The following is a 16541-nucleotide window of genomic DNA, read 5'->3' on the forward strand; positions in this document are numbered from 1 at the left end:
GGGCTGACAGTCCCTGCCTCTCAGCACATGGCACCTTTTTCACCCAGGTCATCTCTCCCTCAAACCTGGCAGTCAGCCAACCCACAGTCTTGTTTCCTAAGTGTTCCTTGAATCGCCCCTTCCTCTCTATCTGCTCTTCTACTGCTGTAGTTCAGATTTCAAGAGCATCCCTAGGCCTAAAATAGCTTCCCAATTGGTTTCTCTGCCTCCTGTCTTGTGCCCCTCAAATTTGTCCTGCAGCTCTGCAGCCAGAACAACACACCAGAAGCTCGTCACTCTCCTGCATAAAACCGTTCCATGGCCTTCCCTGCCTAGGGAATTAAGTCTTTTTGGCCTGGGACACGAGGCCCTCTCTGGCCTGGTCCCATCCACCTCTGCATGTTCATCTCCCATCAGTTCTCACCTGGCACAGTTCCTTCACACCTCACAGTTCCTTCCATACACCATGCTGTTTACCACCAATTTCCTTCCCTCTGCTGGGTTGCCCTTTACCCCTTCATTCAGGTGAGAGCTTCTGCATCCCCTGTGCTCCACCAACCACACCTGGTACCTCTTCTCTCTCTGACTACTTATCCCCGCTATTAGAAGGTGAGCAGGGTTGTGTTTACCTAGCTTTCGCTTCAAGTGCCCAGCATTGTGCCTGGGGCACTCAATACATTTCTATTGGGTAATATGCATTCCATTATTTGTTGAACCAAACTGAATTAAAAGAGATAGTATATAGGATTTCGTGTGGTATGTGCTTGGCATATATACATACAAATACATGTTAGTTCTTTGCTTCTACGAATATCATCACAGAGAATTTCCATCCACTTCTGGCTGCATACCACTGCAACCAGCTACCACCCCCACTTGTTATATAACCAGATTTCACTGAAGTGAACTCTGGATCTTAATAAAACATTTTGTCTTTACAATTCAGGCTAGACTAGGCTGTGGGTTAAAGTTCATCTCTGCACGATTTATGAAGGAAGCATTGCTAAACAGAATCAGGGTGCAAAGGTGACTGTTGAATCCATCTAGGAAAGTAAGCTGCTCTCAAGCACTTGGCTGCATGTCCATTCATCAGCACCGCCTCTAAAAACACCTGAAAACACTTTGCTCTTGGCTGCCTCTCCCCACTTTGTATAAGGGTCCAGAGCCTGGGCTTTGGAACCGAATTGCCTGGGTTCAAATCCTGGCTAGCTCTGTGACCTTATGGAAGTTTGCAAGGTCTCTGTGCCTCAGTTCCCCCATTTGTAAAATAGGGATAATAACAGTACTTACCGATAGCATGTTGGGAGGATTAAATGAGCTAAAACATGGAGTAGACTTGGAGCAGTGCTGGGCACAGTCAGTGTTCAAAAAGTCTTAGCTATTATCATCCCATAACTGCAGGCTGTACTCAACAATAATCACATAGATGCTAGGTAGATAGGTCGTGGTTTTGTTTTCATTTTATTTATCTATTTTTTAACACCATTCGGAACTCCTACATGATCTTCAGAAATGCATTGAAGTGAAAAGTGAAGAGAGGCATACTTCAAAGAAGTGGCCTCACTTTGAATGATCTTGGGCTTATACCAAAAGTAAGTAGTTTTGGCCTTGAACAAATAAGATGAGGTTTAAAAAATGTCTATTGGATTTAGCAACTAAGAAGTCTTAGGAGGTGATGGAGATAGTCACTGATGGTGTGGTGGGGACAGAAGCCAGAACGCAGCAGGTTTAGAAGTGATCGGGAAGAAAGGCAGTTGAGAAGATGAGTGTGGATTTTTCTTTCAAGAAGAAGGTCTGAGATGTTAGCTGCCTTTCTGAGCTGCAGTTTCCAACAGTGAAGGGCAGAGAGTCATCCTACTCCTGTCTTCTTAAAAGGGAGTATGGGCACTAATGAATGGTAGATCTTACATCAACATATATTATTACTAGTCTGTTGATGGCAACTATCTATCTCCTAGTTGTAGGTATTTAAAAATAAAAGAAAATCTATTTCTTGAAAAGTACTATATAAATCAAACTTTAAATGCAATTTGCTTTCCAGAAATTTTTCAGGTTTTCCTATGACAAATGTACATTTATCCTCTGATTTGAACAGTAATAGCACAATTCTATGTTTCATTTGATCTTTGTTTCACTGGTTGACGCTTGCCCTGCCGTTAGGTTTGAGAACCTGAAGTGTAAATGAGCATATCAAATCGGTAAATACATCTGGTGAGTCTCACTCGACTCTCTCTGGTAGACCAGACCTCTTGTTTCCTGTACACTCTTGCCCAAGCTCTTACCTTTGTTATCCCTTAACTATGACACTGTAAATGTTTCTTTGCAGATTCAATTCTCTCCATCTTAAATCATTACAAGTCAGTCAGACAAAGAACCAACTAACCAACTAACTACCTGTTCTTTGACTGTATGTTCCACCCAAGCTACTACTCCACCCATCCTTCTCTTCCCAGCCAAGTGGCTTGAGAGAGGACCCCATGCTTGCTCACTTTCTCACCTCCCATTTACCTTTCAGCCCTGCAATGGGGCTTCTCCTCCATTGTCCACCAGAAATGACTCTTTCCAAGGCCCTAATAAGTCCCCAGTTCCTAAATGGAATGCACGTTTCCCAATGCTTTTCTTTCTTTAGTGCTTTCCAATATTTGACTCTGGTATGTTTTGTCTCTGTTACTGTTGGGTATACGCCAGAGCCCTCAGCTGTGGAGGGGTATAAAACAGGTTGAACACCTTGATTATAATCCAATGGCTTCATTTTACAGATGGAAATGAAGGTCCAGAGAAGTTAAGTGAATTGACCTATATTAGTCAACTACTGCTGCAATAATGCTGTGTAACAAACACTCCAAACTTGCTGGCAAACAACACTGATTTTTCTCATGGTCTGTGGGTTGGCTGGGGTAGCTCTGTTCCAGGCTGCGGTGGATTCAGATCTGCTCCACATGTGTTTGTCATGGGGCCCAGGCTGAAGAGGATACTTCGAGAAAGCTCTCCTCCTGGAAGATCACAAGAATGCAAAGCAGAAAGAGGCCATGAGTGACAAGAAAAAATAAAACAAGAAACAAAAATAAAAACAAACAGACAAAAACTTAAAGCTAATGGATGCTTGGATTTTTATTTTAAATGAAAACAATGATCTCTGAAAAAAGAACAGACGTGGTGGGGAATTTGCCCACTGAGGCACTGACATGGTGGGTCATGGTGGGTCTTGGCTATGGAGTGGTAGACTAGCACCAGGATTGCTAAAGCAGAGTTGCGAGCTCATGTAGAAGCTCAGCTTGTACCTGGGCTGAGCTTGGGGATGTACCCAGGAACTTCAAGCTGAATAAGTGATTGAGGTCAGGGGCTGAGTGATGATGGAGCTAGAACATACAATGAGAAGAGCAAATATTGACTCGGGGGATGAGGTGGGGAAGGGAGCAGCTGCTATATAAAGGACCCAACTCCAATCTGGAAAAGCAGGATTGAGGGGAGGCATTTCTGAAGTCCAGAAGACCAGAAGAAGCCTGAATGCAGAAAAGACAGTGTGTACACCATACCCTGAAATGCAACAACCAGGGGATATCCTTGTAGATTGTGAGCTGCACAGTTTAGGACAAATTCATTGTTCTACACTGGGCAATAAATTTATGGATGCTGTTATGTCAAGAAATGGCTATGCCTGAAAACATAAATAGCTCCAGAATTGTTTTAAATATTCTCATGGGTGCTAGAGCCCTACTGGGTTATTAAAGAAAATATATGTTTTAGGATTATCTCTTGTCCTTCCAGAAACTACCCCTTGCTGCTGGCTAGCGGCTGAAAGAAGAAAGGGTGTACCCTAGTATCACTAGGTCTGTTACACAGGGTGAGTTTAACCTTGACTTCCCAAGATAAAAAGAGACCTTGGTCTCACTTCCATGCTCCCCCCTGTCACACGCTATTGAACAGTCTCTTCCAGGAAGTCGCTGGTTTATCAGAACAGGGAGGTGCTCTTGCCATGCAAAATCAACCACAAAATATCATTTCCTTTTTTCCCAGGAAAAGGGTGTGCTGACTAAAACAACTAAAATATATACATTAATTAGTATAATAATAATAAATAGTAAAAAAGAAAAAAAAAAAGACCCAAAAGCCCAATAGACGAAATAAAAAACAAAGCCCAACATTCAGAATGAGCCAAGAAAAAAAATGTTTTTGAATCAGTGTTTTCTTTCGTTAGGGTCCGTTTCTTTCCATCTCGCCTTCTCTGTCCCCCCAGTGGTCAGGAAGACCCCTCCCTCCAATACACCCAGGTGGATTATTCTCTTTAGGCCTTTTCCAGGGCTGCTGACAGCTCAGATGGTCTTTGTACTGGGTTGAGTCGTGTCTCCCCCAAATTCACGTCCGCTCAGCACCTCAGAACGTGGCGTTATTTGGAAACAGGGTCTTCGCAGATGTAATCAAGTTAAGATGAGCTTATACTGGATTACAGTGGGCCCTAATCCATGACTGATGTCCTTATAAGAAGAAGAAAACTTGGACACAGAGACACACAGAGTGAAGATGATATGAAGACAGACACACAGGGAAAACACCCTGTGATGATGGAGGCAGAGGCTGGATTGATGCAGCTGCAAGCCAGCATCTGTCAGAAGCTAGAAGAGCAAGGAAGGATCCTCCCCTAGAGCTCAGAGAGAGCACCACCCTGCTGACACCTTGACTTTAGACTTCTACCTCCTGAACTGTGAGAGCATAAATTTCTATTGTGGTAAGGCCCCAGCTTGTGGTACTTCGTTATGGTAGCACTAGGAAACGACTGCAGTCTCCTTCCCCCCACCGGTCTTGCTGAGCCAGGACAGATCCATCAGAGGCCTGGCTAGAGGCTCAGGCCCTTCCGTCAGAGAGACCAGCTCTGGGCTGTGGCCTGGTCACCAACCAGTAGGCCAGTCCCTGGGGCCTGTCTCTAAGCCTCTGTTTCCCCGTTGATATAATGGACATAACAAGGACAGCGGTGGAAATTAAAGGCCACTATGTTTATAAAGTCTTTGGTACAACGCCTGACCCAAAGCAAGTGCTCGGTAAATGTCAGCTATTGTTAGCCATATGGTTTTCTGAAGGCTTTAAATCCATTGTTATCCACCCCAGTTTGAAGTTTCCCTGATTTTAATTTTCCAGTAAAAGCCAAGTAGACCCTATCTACTCTCTTAGTGTGACGGCATCTGGCATAGTGCCTGGCACAGAGTAGGCACCAAATACATCTTTATGGAACGAAGAATGGAACAACTACATCTTGTTTAAATACCTCATCATAGGAGGAAACAGCTTACAGATTTTACAAGGCTTAGTAATCAGCTTGAAAAACCCGAGGTGAAACTTTGGAAGAAGGATATACTTTAATTAAATTTGTCCACACTGGGGCATAGGTGATGTGGCAGCCACCTCCAAGGTGGTCTCTAATGATCCCTATCCCCTAATATTCACACCCTTGCATAGTCCCCTCCCCCACTGTACCAGGGTCAGTCATGTGACTAATAGAATACTGTATGTCACTTCCACCATTAGGTTATAAAAGACTGAGGCTTCCATCTTGGGCACTCTCTCTCTCTCCTTGGTTGCTTGTTTAGGGGGAAGCCAGTTGCCCTGCTGAGCAGCCCTAGGGAAAGGCCACAGGGTAAAGCCTGCCAACAGCTACAAAAGTGGGCATGGAAGTGGATTCTCCAGGCTCAGGCAAGCCTTAGATCATTGGAGCCCCAGCTGATGGCCTGACTGTAACCCCATGGGAGATCCTTGGAAACTGTGTGAGATAATAAATCTTTGTTGTTTTAAGCCACATAGGTTTTGGAGTAATTTGTTACACAGCAGTAGATAACTGATACAGGTGATGAGATAGGAATGGCTAGGATTAGCCAGGACTAGGACAAGGGATAATAATTATACAAGGGATTATAAAGTGCAGGAGGCAGCCAAGATGCCAAACCCAGAAAGGCTGGCCATGGGGAAGGTCAGGCAGGTTCTATGCGTCTGTGCATCTCGTCCAGAGCCCAGGGGGTGAGAGCTAGAACCAACCACACTAATGAGCAAAGGGCACTGAGACTCTTGGTGATCCTAGACTGGAGCTATTGCCTTCTGACCTCGTTTTATACAATTCCCAGTTGGACCCACAGTTGAGCACTGAGGTAAGGGGGTGATCAAAGGCCAATGAACTTGCCAAGAATTAGGTCAACATAAAGATTTGGGGATTACGGTAACAAACAAGATGCAATGGGGATTATAAATATATTTGAAACACTCACAATATTCTTTTGTTATTTTGATTGCCCAAGCTCTCTATGTCGTCTGCCAAGCTGGGAGACAGAATTGGGTTTCCCAGGCCTGTTCCAGGCTTTTGGGCAGGTCACGGAGCAATAGAAAGATGGAAATATTGGCTGGGTTTATGAAGACATAACCTCACATCCAATTGGCAAATATCTTTTGAATGCCTACTAGGCTAGAGGCAAAAGAACTTAGAATCATTCTCTGCACCTACTACCAGTACCCAATGACCCCGTGTATCGACCTTGGCTACTCAGAGGTAACGAAACTCTACCGGCCAAAGAAACATCCTCTCTACTCTGCACAGGCCAGGTCTTCACTTTAAATTTACCTGTCCTTGTTGCAAGTCTGGGGCCCTGCTGATTAATCTGATCAGTTGATTTGATCCCAGGGAATAACCGAGTCCTGTGAATGGCATCTCTCTTTTCACAGGGATCTCAGAGTCTTTAACCCACAGAAGTGAGCAAAGCAGGGCTTTCCGCGCCCCCTGTCTTGTAGACAGTTGGGTTCTAGGCAATTTGCTGCTCTGCAAATGTAAAATGAGACAGCAGAGGCTGCTAGTTCAGAGCACAGACTCCAGAGCCAAACAGCCTGGGTTCGAATGTTAGCTCTGCTACTTACTAGCTGTGGGACCTTGGGCGAGTTACTTAACCTCTCTGAGCCTCTATTTTTCCATCTGCAAAATGAAGATGATCATAATAGCACCTTCCACACAGAGTGTGGAGAGGAATAAATGAGTTAATATGCGTGAAACACTTAGAATAGCTCCTGCCCCTTGGGAAACCTTCTGTAGCTGCTCACTATTATTATGGAGGACACAGAGGCAGGAGGAACTCCTTTGCCCTCTCTGGACCCTAATTTAATTGTCTGTTGGGGTTCACCCCAGGCAGAAGTCGCTCTTTCACAACAACGCCTAAAGGGTTCTTCAAGGACTTCATAAAAACAAAAGGATTAACTACAGATGACTAAGCCCACATGATGGAAACAGACCCAGGTACAGTAAATAATGAATTTAGGCAGGATTATATTCCTACAAACAATACACTGAGCTCTCCCACTCTTTGTTTGTAATCCCTCCGTCATTAGGGAGCCAGTCGCCAAGGAAAATGTCTCCGTGTGCCCAGGATATTCTGGGTGGGCTCCTGGAGGAGGTAGCCCTCAAGCAGAAACCTGAAAAATGATCAACACTTGCCAGGTGGAGAAAGAGGGTGGACACACTAGGCAGAGAAAAGAGTGTGCTGGGATCAGGGTGAGGTAAGCAGGTACCTGGGTGCAGGATTTAAGGAGGCACTCACTCTTAGGGTGGTGCAAGAGCAGGGTTGGCACTTACACATCCCTGAGAGTGAGTGCCTCCTTAAATTTTGTGTCCTAGGTGCCTCACATGGCTCGCCTTAGTCCTGGCCCTGGAGAAGAGCATGGATAAAAGGCTGGAAGTATGAAACAAGATGGCATAACTGGAAACGTCCAAGTCACGAAAAACTGCCAGAGTCTAAAGCTGGGGGACAGAGACCACATGCAGTGAGGCTGGGGAGTCAGGCCAGGGCCAGATCATCAAAGGCCCTATGTACCATATAAAGGAGTTTAGTGTTTGGTCTAAAAGCGACAGGTAGCCAACGAGGAATTCTGAATCGGGTCACAACATGGTCAGATTTGCGTGTTAGCAGTTTTCTTCTGGCACTAGTGTGGACAGCAGATTGGTGAATGAGGGGAGAAACTAGAAGCTGGGAGGCCAATTTAGGACCTATTGAAGAGCTCATGCCCAAGGGAGAGATGATGAGGGCCCGAAATAGGGCAGTGTCAGTTAGAAGTAAGGAGAACCTACTAGAGAGATGTTTGGATGGCAGGGCTGACGGCACTTGGTGATTGATTGCAGATGAGTATTGATGGAAAGAGTCAGAGAGGGCCCAGTTTAGAAGCCACAGGGAGTTATCAGGTAAGATAAGAAATACATGGAAAGCAGTTATCAGGGCTTCCCCAAGGCCAAGGGAAATCCCCGGTACGCCCCCCCCCCCCGCCCTGTTTCCCATAGGATACACTCTCTGGTGGTCGGGATGTGTCTCACCCTTTGTATGGTATCCACATCCTATAAGTATCTGAATTGAGTGGCTTCCAGACCGCATCCCCTCATCCTGCTCATTGGCTTCCAAGTGGCCTTAAGGCTGTCAAAGTGCTTTTAAAGATAGCTGTGCAGGTGGGATCAGACCAACACAGCAATGTGTCCAACCTTCCGTTCTGGACACGCAGGACCTCAGGGCTCTGCCCCGCCCTGCGTGATCTTGAGTCCCTGCAGCATGACTAGATACCAGGCAAAGGACTCAGGCCGACCTGGAGCTCTGGGAGGCGGGGGAGGGGGAGGGGAGGTAAAGGGGAGTGAGGGCCTGTCCCAAAGCTGGGGAAGCTTGAGCTGCCTGTGAGAGATGACTTGGAATCAGAAAAGTCAGCCGGAGAGCAGGCTGGAGGGTGGCTGGGTCCTGAGGGGCAGCCCAGAAAGGCTGAGGCAGCTGTCCTGGGAGGAAGTGGGGAGGTGTTCAGTGGCATCCCAAGCCTGGGGCAAGAGGAAGTGCTAAGGCAGCATTTGGAGGCATACACTGAGACTAACTTCCTCTGATCCAGGCCCAGCCACACACACTGATCTTGTGGTCAGCTAAAGCCCCAGATCCTTCTCTACGAACTTAAGTGAAGCCAGGTCTCACCCTTCCCGCACTTGAGAAATTTGGAAAATACCAGCTCTGCATGCATTTCCCCACATTTTCATAAAAATAAAGCTAGTAAAAAAGCAAGTCTGAGCTCTCTGAAAGATTAATTAAAGACACCATAGTTTCCTTACTTAACTGAGGGTTGTTGCCTCATTTGGGATCATTAGCAAAGCAAGACAGCCTTTGTTGTGCTTGACAAAGTGACTAATTCAGACTCTAGGTGAGTTTTGGCTTTCTCAACATCTTTTGATGTGCTAAGATTCCCCGGTGAGGACAAACATCATCAATTACTTAAACAAGCCATTACCTTGAGAGCACAATTATCAGGGAGGCCCAGTCTACGAATTGGCAGATGGAGAGATAGAAATGAACTCTTTGGCTCTGGCCTGGACCCTTACCTGTCCAGGAGGAGCAAGAGTCCTTTAAATTGTCTTGTGAAGATGCTCCTGCTGATCTGGGGACACCTAATTATTTTTCTGCCTCTGCAAATGTGCATCTTGGGCTCCTCGTGTCTCTGGAACCCAGAAGCTGCCTGTGGCTCTCTGATGAGAACCTTTTTCTCCTGGGCAGGGCTGCCGAACTCAGCGTGGGGGGAACACAGAAGAGAGGAGTTCACAGAAGTAAAATTCTTACTTGAAGGGAGTTTGTAAGAAATTCTTCAGCTTGCTTTTTCCCTCTCAAGATCCAGTTCTCCAGGTCCTGGGATAAGCAGGATGAGGCAGGGCTTTTGCAGGATGCCACATCTGGGCTGATAGTCCCGACATAAGGAATTCAAGGCCCAGAAACAAAAGGCAGCTTTTCATTTTTAAACATATAAACATATAAATTATATTTATATTTATATATTTAAATATATTATAATACATTTAAATGTTTTATTTAAAACTATTTATCATAAATATATTTTCAAATGCACTAAGCCATTACTCTCTTTTTTTTCCCCTCTCTATCCTAGAAGAGAGGTTCTGGGGGGATGGTTTTATACTGCATTTACATTTATATATGTCATTGATTTTTCTGGTGGTGGGCAGAGGAGCTCGGTCTAGCTAAATTCAGTCAAACAACAAATACTTAAAAAAAAAATCCAGAAGTGTTTCATAAATATCAGCCACTTAACTGGTTTTATGACATAATTCAATTGCTTTGTTCTATTTTTAAAATAGAAAGATAGGTCGCATGTGTGTTTATATTGTGAAGCTGCTCTTTGCATTACCTCCATCATTCTACGCCTTTAATTCTCGCTGGCACAAAAGGGCAAGGCACGCTCTGGAATCCTTCTGTGACCAACTGTGTGATGTGGCAGAGAATTTGGGAACAAAGGCTGAGGCCTCACTCTATGAGTTCCCTCCCTTATTTACCACCAACTCAAACTGCGCGCCATTTGCTGCCATCAGTTCTAGAAGGTAGTAGTTGGTTTTCTGGGCAGGAAGGCGTTGGAAAGCACACCTGAGAAAGCAGGGCACACTCAGCGCTAAGGCAGGTGCACAGCGTTTCCTCCCACATGACCCCCTTCCCCACTCTTCTCTGGGGCCTCCTGGTACACCACTACTTTCAAAGCAGCAGCCCCTTCTAGCACCTTCGCCTGCTATTTAACACCTCGGTCCTCAGTTTAATGGTTTTTTGGAGACTGGTCTTCTTTGGAAGGGCCCGTTTTTTGAAAACTAGCCTTGGGGGAAATAATAAGCATAAGGACCACTCACTATTTTTTCAGGTTCAACAAACACCATCAAACAGTTGGAGAGAAGAAGTGCTCTTAAGTGATCAAAATACAAAGCATACATTTCAACCGGCACATCCTCTGGCATGTGATGCTTCTTTGCTGCAAGGATCATAATGTAAATGCTTAATAAACTGCTTGTCAGGTCTGTCTGGTCCACCAGGCTGTAGGTGCCATGTCCCTGCAGCATCCCCGGCACCCAGCACCACGCCTGGCATGTAGGAGACGGACACTGAATATGTGTTGACCCACGGTTCTCTTCATTTGTAACATGTCAATTAACATTAGCCCTAACAGTGATAAAGGACTTCACTACTAGGACTTCACCCTTCATGAGGGTAAACTAACTTCATAGCTTGGAATAAATCCAATGCAGACCAGCTCTCCTTAGTTCTGAGACATGAAACACAGGACGCAAAGATTCATTTGATCTAATTCTCCATGTGTATTCTGAGAAAGGACTGAGATTCCTTCCTCATTCTCTGGCCATGGTGTTCAACTATCAGCAGAGCCAGGGCGACCTAGACAGAGTACGCTATAAAATGTGACCTGCCTGGACCATCCTCAGAGCCACATCTTCCCGGCTGTGGCCTCTGGATGATCCATGGCAGGTCAGATCATTTTAGGGGGTTCACAGGCTTTTAAAATTTTCCATTGTAAAGTGTTTATTTTTACCATTAGTTTTTTTTTTACGGAAGTGGTAATGGTTTTCATTTATGGTCATGACATTAAGTTTCATTTTAAAATAAATGTGTGTGAGTTTATTTAAAGGAAATTGGGAAGCAAGAGATAGCACAGGCGATTTACAGATATGGCAAAAATTGTAAAGATGTTCTATGAATAACTGAATTTAGAAGATTAATGTCTTAATACTAATTGAGATTTATTGACTTAACTGAGTCACCTGCCCTGAAAAGTTGCGACAAAAATGGGCAAGTTAGTTAACTCTCTGCACTATAATTACCAATAACTGACTTATTACTATTATTATTATTAATTGTAGTATTTTCTTTAAAATACTTATCAGTTTGGTGTTTAGGTGGCAGGCCCACCAAAGCCTGGTGCCCGATGCAGAGGCCGAGAATCACGCAAGCTCTGGGCTTTCTTCCTCCCCACCCCCCAGCAGCTGTGCCATCCAGTTCTCCCTAAACAGGAAGTTCTGACAATCTCACAGTCCCCACCCCAGTCACTTCTCCTTTTCAGGCACACTCCAAAATAAAATTAGGATCTATACACAACATAGATGTGGATATAGGTGTGGTAGCTGAATAATGGCTGCCAAAGATTTCTATATCCTAATCCCTGGAACTCGTGAATGCCACTTTCTATGGCAAAAGGGACTTTAAAGATGTGATTAAAGACCTTGAGATAGGGAGAGTATCCCGGATTACCTGGGGGGGCCCTAAATGTAATCACAAGGGTGCTTATCAGAGGGACGCAGGAGGAGACCGTCACGGAAGGCCTGCGATGACTGGAAGCAGAGGTTGGAGTGATCAGCTATATGCCAAGGAGACAAAGAACTGATACTCCCTGGAGCCTAGAGAAGGAACCAGCCCTGCCTGACACTTGACTTTAGACTAGTGAGACTGCGTTTGGACTTCTGGCCTCCAGAACTGTAAGGTAGTAAATTGTGTTGTTTTAAGCCACTAAATTTGTGGCTGTTTGTTACAACAGCAATGGGAACCTAATACAGTTGGGAAAGATTAGTTTACTTAAAAAAAATGCCTCCACTCTCTGATAGGATTCACTATACTGATCTTTCATGTAAGGCATTACTATACATTTTAAATAATTCTAATTATAAAGGATTCAACTAACAAGTTTCAAAATCTATTTAAGTTTTTGAATAGGCATTCACATGGTTAAAGAATCAAACATGGTATCATAAGTATCACCAAGAAATACAGTGAAAAGTCTTCTTCCTGTTATGGTCCCTAGATGCCATTTTCCACTAAAAGGATCCAGGGCTCCTTGGGAAAATTGCTGATCCAGGTTTGGGGCAAGAAATGTACAAGGTGAACTTGGATCATCTTGTCATTTAAGAAAATGAAGAAACTATTCTATCAAAAGTACTTAGGAACAAACTTATATGTACCAACTAGCCAAAGATGCAACAATTTGATAAATAAAATAATAATTGCAATGGATCAAAACATATCAAAAATATTTAAATCCATGAGCTCCTAATGATAGAAAAATATCATGTGTCACTATTGTAAGACGTTATGGAATCAACTCTTTAGTTTAGCACATTTTATATTCAGAAGTTTCCTATTAGAACACGACAGACACTGAAAGAATCACATTTCAAAATCTGTGAAATGCAGCTAAAGAAGTACTTAGAGGGAGAGTTACAGACTTAAATGCATTCATTAAAGATAAAATATTGAACGTAAGTGAGCTAAATTGTTAAGAAACTAAAACAAAAAATATATATCAAAGAAACAAAGAACACAGATTAAACCCAAGGAAAATAGAAGGAAGACTATATTAAAAATATGAGCACAAATTAATGAAATAGAAAACAAAAAATTAGAAAGGATCAACAAAAGCAGGAGAGAAGTCAAGATGGCGGCATAGGCAGACTCTGAACTCACCTCCTCCAGCGGACACAGCCAATTTACAACTACTCTTGGAAAAATTACCCCCGAGAGAGAACTGAAAACTGGATAAGAGGAACTCCTGCAACAAACAACAAGCCTAATTGAGGTGGAAGAGCCAGAAACTCCCTTCTGGAGAGGAAAAACGCCACTTTTACAAGCCGCCAGCTTCACAGCTGCCCGAGAGCAGCCCACAGGTCCGCAGCCTCCCTGGAGGAGCAGGGACCTGAGGTGGGGAGCGCCCTCGTTGTAGGCATTTTTTGGACCCAGCACAATCGAGACGAGGGGCATAATATCTGACTTTGCCTGCTACTAAAACATTGGGGGAGTACCCCCAAAAAAGCTGGTACACAAAGAAATTAAAACTGACTCTTAAAGGGCCCACACACACACTCACCCATTTCAGAAAGCAACCTAAAATGACCAGAAAGAAAGGTGCACAGCCCTTTGGGGAAAAGAGACTCACCTAATAGGTTCTGAGTGCATCTCGGTGAGAGGTGAGACCTCTCCGGGGACTGGGACATTGGCGGCGGCCATTGTTATGGCCTGGTGTGGGCGTGCTGACACAGACACTGGCAGAGCCATTGGAGTTCTCCCTGCTCCACCCATTAGAGCACCGATTTAATCCCGCTCAGCCAGGGCAGGCAGCCCCCCCTAGGGACTGGCCCCACCCAACAACAAGCCCTCAGGCAACTTGTGGGGCTGCTAAGGGAGCTGCCTGGATTCTCCACAGCCTGGCGACTGGGTCCTCCTCTGTAGGGCGGGTGTGTGCAAGGAGCGGGTGGAGAGTGTGGGGCTCCCACCTTGGAGAGACTGGGTCCACTTCAGGAGGTTGGGGCGTGCGCACGGAGCAGGACTGTGTTGACTGTGTGTGTGGACCTGTGGGCGGTGGGGCTTGTCAGCTGCAGAAGACTTGTGCTTCTCAAAGAGCCACATAGGGGGTTGGTCCCACCTTCCAAAGCCTGAAACAATTGGGTACTCCTGTGCCTGAGGTCAGCCCCACCCAGCTGCAATCCTCAGAGAGTTGACAAGGGACCTAAAGGCTGGAGGCTTATAGCAATTGTAAGCCCCTGAGCCTAACAACCTGCCACGCTGGGGGCCTACTCACTTAATAGAAATACGACAACAGGAATGTGCTATTAGACCTTGCAGCCAAATGTGCTGTGGCTCGCCACACCCGATAAAGAGACTGAAGGGCCCACAACAACTACAAGCAGCTGAGCATTACAACAGCTGGCCAAGGGCATAGCTCAGCCTCCCTGGGCACCTGTGGGAAGAACAACCCCACCACAACAGAAAGACACACGTAGCCCACAGAGGGGTCACTCCTGGAACATTTGCAACTGGAGAGGAGAGGAAAGCACACTGCCAGGCCTCCTAAGGCATCACTTATATAAGGTCACCTCTCCGAGAGCAGGAGATGTAGCTGACCTACCTAATACATAGACACAAGCACAGGGAAAGAGGCAAAATGAGGAGGCAAAAGAGTATGTTACAAGTAAGGGAACAGGACAAAACCCCACAAAAGGAACTAAGCAAAACAGAAATGAGCAACCTAACCAACAGAGAGTCCAAACAAAGAGTGTTAAGGATGCTCGCTGATCTTGGGAGAAGAATGGATGAACTCAGTAAGAATGTCAACAAAGAAATGGAAGATATAAAAAAGAACCAATCAGAAATGAAGAATACAATACTGGAAATGAAAAATTCACTAGAGGGACTCAAAAGCAGAGTAGAGGATACAGAAGAACGCATCTGCGAGCTGGATGAAAGACTAGAAGAAATCACCCAAGCCAAACAGATAAAAGAAAAAAGAAGTAAAAAGAGTGAGGACAGTCTAAGGGACCTCTGGGACAACATCAAGCACACTAACATCCATGTTATAGGTGTCCCAGAAGGAGAAGAGTGAGACAAAGGGGTAGAGAATCTATTTGAAGAAATTATAGCCGAAAACTTTCCTAACCTAAGGAAGGAATCAGACATACAGGTACAGGAAGCACAGAGAGCACCAAACAAGGTAAACCCAAAGAGGCCCACACCAAGATACATCATAATTAAAATGTCCAGAATTAAAGATAAAGAGAGAATCCTAAAAGCCACAAGAGAAAGACAAGTTACATACAAAGGAAACTCCATATGGCTGTCAGCTGACTTCTCAGCAGAAACCTTACAGGCTAGAAGAGAGTGGCATGATATATTTAACGTGCTAAAAGGAATAAACCTACAGCCAAGAATACTGTACCCAGCAAAGTTATCATTCAAAATGGAAGGAGAGATAAAAGGTTTCCCAGACAAGCAAAAATTAAAGGAGTTTGTCACCAAGAAACCAATACTGCAAGAAATGCTCAAGGGACTTATTTAAGAGGAAAAGAGAAGACCACAAATAGGAAAAATTATCTATTTCCATAAGAGGGTAATAAACACAAATGCACAAAAAAGAGGTTAGATATGATATCAAAAACATAAAATGTGGGAGGAGGGGAGTTAAAGAGTAGAGCTTTCAGACAGAGGTCAAACTCAAGAGGCTATCAACTTAATATAGACTGCTATATAGGTAGGTTACTATATATGAACCCCATGGTAATCACAAACCAGAAACCTATAATAAATACACAAAAAAATAAGAGAAAGGAACTCAAACATAATACTAAAGAAAGCCATCAAACCACAAGGGAAGAGAGCAAGAGAAGAAGAAAGGAACAGAGAAGAACTACTAAAACACAAAGAAAAATAAGTTAAAAAATGGCAGTAAGTACATACTTATCAATAGCTACTTTAAATGTTAATGGAATAAATGCTCCAATTAAAAGACATAGGGTGGCTGACTGGATAAAAAAACAAGATCCATATATATGCTGCATATAAGAGACACACTTCAGACCTAAAGACACTCACAAACTGAAAGTAAAGGGACGGAAAAAGAATACTCCATGCTAATGGCAATGAAAAGAAAGCTGGGGTAGCAATATTCATATCAGACAAAATAGACTTTACAACAAAAACTGTAAAAAAGAGACAAAGCAGGTCACTACATAATGATCAAGGGAACAATCCAACCAGAGGGCATAACACTTGTAAATATCTACGCACCCAATGCAAGAGCACCTAAATATATAAAGCAATTATTAACAGACATAAAAAGAGAAATAGATAGTAACACAATAATAGTAGGGGACTTTTTTTTTTTGCTGAGGAGATCAGCCCTATGCTAACATCTGCCAATCCTCCTCCTTTTTTGGCTGAGGAAGACTGGCCCTGGGCTAACATCTGTGCCCATCT

At 44.2% G+C, this 16541-nt stretch overlaps 1 protein-coding gene and 1 long non-coding RNA gene across 3 annotated transcripts in view; one reads left to right on the forward strand and one right to left on the reverse strand.

The window, feature by feature from the left end:
• TBXAS1 (thromboxane A synthase 1) overlaps positions 1-16541 on the forward strand; it is a 153309-nt gene that overhangs the window by 9376 nt on the left and 127392 nt on the right. The gene's annotated exons all lie outside the window — the stretch shown is intronic.
• LOC131398113 (uncharacterized) lies at positions 439-13955 on the reverse strand. 2 transcript variants are annotated; one of them, XR_009216836.1, is made up of 3 exons: positions 13729-13955; positions 9344-10764; positions 439-2972 (listed from the first exon to the last, which is right to left on the reverse strand). It is a non-coding gene; the product is annotated as an uncharacterized LOC131398113 (long non-coding RNA). The 2 variants fall into 2 exon arrangements; XR_009216834.1 differs by having other exon boundaries at positions 10646-10764; positions 13729-13954.

Source organism: Diceros bicornis, chromosome 3 (genome assembly GCF_020826845.1).
Source record: "Diceros bicornis minor isolate mBicDic1 chromosome 3, mDicBic1.mat.cur, whole genome shotgun sequence".
Taxonomy (NCBI): domain Eukaryota; kingdom Metazoa; phylum Chordata; class Mammalia; order Perissodactyla; family Rhinocerotidae; genus Diceros; species Diceros bicornis.